Source organism: Hydra vulgaris, chromosome 01 (assembly GCF_038396675.1).
Source record: "Hydra vulgaris chromosome 01, alternate assembly HydraT2T_AEP".
NCBI lineage: Eukaryota > Metazoa > Cnidaria > Hydrozoa > Anthoathecata > Hydridae > Hydra > Hydra vulgaris.
Genome location: NC_088920.1, coordinates 54,679,156 through 54,682,500, shown reverse-complemented (window position 1 = coordinate 54,682,500; position 3,345 = coordinate 54,679,156).

The following is a 3,345-nucleotide window of genomic DNA, read 5'->3' as shown; positions in this document are numbered from 1 at the left end:
ATGTACGTAGTTTTTTAGACTGAATGGAAAAGAATCTTTTAATGTTAAGAGTTATTTAGTTGCATTTTACTTTTAAGTTCATCATTTATTCATTCATTTATAGTATTGAAAACCTTGTAAATGTCATTATCGGAATGGAATAAATTAGTATTATCAGCAAACATGGTACTTAAATTTGAGGCTTTATTTAGGTTGTTTATATAAAGCAGGAACCAGGGCCGGCTCAACAGCGTGGCCAAGCACCACTTGGCCACAGGCGCCGCTTCAAAGGGGGCGCCAAAAATAGAAAAATTCTAAATTCAAAAACAAGGAAAATAAATGAAAATAAATATAAATTAAAAATAAAATAGTTTTTAGATTAAGATTTCAATTTTATAAAAAATTTTTTTAAAGAAAATTTTCCATAATTGTGGGAACTCTAAAAAACCAGTTTATACAGTGGTATACAGTTTATATATTGGTATAATCCGCATTGAACAAGTTTTTGCATGTTACATTTTTTACTCTTTAAAAATTTAAGTGAACAAAAAAATGTTTCAAAAGAGGATATAAAAACAACCATCATGTTTGGAAAGATCAGGAGTTCAAAATCTAAAAAGAAAACAAGAAAAAGATGTTTTCTTGTCAAAGTATAAGGGAAGTTTGGAGAAGTATTTAAAAACTTGCTCAGAAGTTGTGTCAGTACCATCTATTAATTCCAAAAGTATTCAAAACATTCAAGTAAGAAAATCAAACATTTAACAACTCGTCATATATTAAATTTGACGAGAATATCATTAAAAATTTGAGTAATATTTAAAAATTTGATTACAGTGTGAGCCATCAACTAGTCAAAATTTTTTTTTTTTTTTTTTAATTTATTTCGTCATTAAAAAAAAGAATACAATGCCGTTTTATATAAATAAAATTTACATGACCGGGGCTAAAAGAAGACAAAATTTGCCTTATCACTACGCCCCGACGTGCTTTCATCAGCAAGCGTGTACAATCAATAAAATGTAAACATAAAATTACTTTGTACGATATAAAAAATAAATACAAATTTTACAAGTATGTTAAGATCAGTAACTTATCTATAATCAAAAAAATAAAAAAAAAATAAAAAAAAAAAAATAAAATAAAGAATAAAATAATAATAATTATAATTACACCTAAAAATTAAAAATAAGTTAATATAAGAATTTAAGGAAAATTTAAATTAAAGACCAGTTAATAAGATAGGTGTTAAAAAAAAAAAAAAAAAAGACGACGAAGTAAAGAATCTTAAAAAGAATTTAATTCATTAACATCGTTAAGAAGTTTTTGTTTTAGTTTTTGTTTGAATAGAGAAAGCGAAGAACAATTTTTCAGCTGGTTATTTAACAAAGTGTTCCACCATTTAGGACCTCTGATGGCAATAGAGAATTTAGTAATCAAATAGTGCATTTTAGGTTGCTCATAATTGTAATTTGAAAACCTTGTAGGGTACTCGTGGTTAATTTTATTTAAAATTGTATTAAATATTATAGGAGTTAATTTATTATGAAATTTGTACATAAATATAAAAATTTGATAAAGGTTCAACTGAAAAACATTAAGCATGTGATGATTTTTAAATAGTTCTTTTGAATGTGTAAAACGACCTGCACCTGAAATAATTTTTGTCAGATCAGGTTATCCTGCTACTGGTAACATGTAACCCAGTACAATCTGCTCCATGTCCTGCTGCCTTGTAGGATATGCCTTTTTAGGCAAAGGCTAGGAGATGCCAACTCCGATTTAAAACACCCCCTGCCTTGGGGCTCTTGGTTGAGTAAAGGCTAGAGATGGTGTCTCGATAAAAATACTCATCTTGGGCAGATGTTAAATGCACCCAGCTACTGTCTTGTAGAAGGCCTCCTAGGCAAAGACTTAAGGGGTAAACAGATTCTATCTGTTGACCAGCCTCGCACCCCTTCTTCATTTATTAGGCTGGCGCAGATGTATTTTTAATACATTGTTTCCAGTTTAGGATGTTGAATGCTGGATCTTCTTGACTCAATGCATGGGCATGCTTGTGTCACTGTTTTTATGACTAAGCAACTCATTCTATTATCTCCTTATGAGGGTACAGCTCTAAAACTCAGTTTTATGGTTCTGAGGCCGGCTGGTAGTCAGGTTTCCCGAACTCTGTGGTAGCTCTCAGAGAGGCTGATTCCATCAACAGCTGAAAAATATCAAAGTACTAACAGTGCCATGTTGCGCATGGATGGTGTCCCTGTTTGTACTTTTGGTGTGCATTGCGGAGGCCACATTTGGAGCCCTTTGTTACGGCTTAGGGTTTATTAGTAGTAATGAGGCAATTGCTTGGGCTATTAAACGGTGTTCTGAGTACTATCTATGCTTTGAGTCAAGTTCTTCAATCTAATTTAAAAATGAATAAAGTACCAAAAACTATAAAACACAAAAAACCATCATCATCACCAAGTTCTCTAAACCTATCATTCACTAATATTCGTGGTCTTCGAAGTAACTTTTCTTCTGTTGAGTCTTATCTCTTGCAAAGTTCACCAGACCTACTTGCTCTTTGTGAGACAAATTTGAGTTCGGCTGTCTCATCTTGTGATCTTAGTGTTGATGGTTATCTTCCTCTGATTCGTAAAGACTCCAATAGTCACATGCTTGGCCTGGGCATTTACATTCGTAAGAATTCACCTGTTTGTCGTGAAACTAGGTTTGAATCCACAGACTATTCTTTCATGTGCTTTCGTTTAGCACCACTTCACTCTATTGCCTTTCTCTTTGTTCTATATCGCTCTCCTTCATCTCAAGACTGCACTCTTTTTGATGTTATTTCTGATCATATTGACCAAGCCCTCTCTCTTTATCCATCAGCTAATATAGTTGTTGTCGGTGACTTTAATGCTCACCACTCTGAATGGCTTGGCTCTAGTGTCAGTGACTCTGCAGGCATTAAAGCCCACAACTTTTGCCTTTCTCAATCCCTAACTCAAATAGTCAACTTTCCAACTCGCTTTCCTGACAACCCTAATCATTTACCTTTTCTACTCGACTTATGTCTTGTCTCTGATCCTAGTCAGTGCTCAGTTTCTCCGCATTCACCCTTAGGTTCTTCTGATCACAGTTTGATCTCTCTAAAACTAATATCTCATTCTTCTTCATCACCTGAATCCCCCTATTACCGAACCTCTTTCAACTACAGTAAAGCTGACTGGGATTCTTTCCGTGACTTTCTTCGTGATGGCCCTTGGGTAGAAATCTTTCAACTTCCTGTCGACAAATGTGCTTCTTACATAACTTCGTGGATTCAGGCTGGCATGGAATCTTTTATTCCCTCTCGACGATTCCAGGTCAAGCCTCACTCTC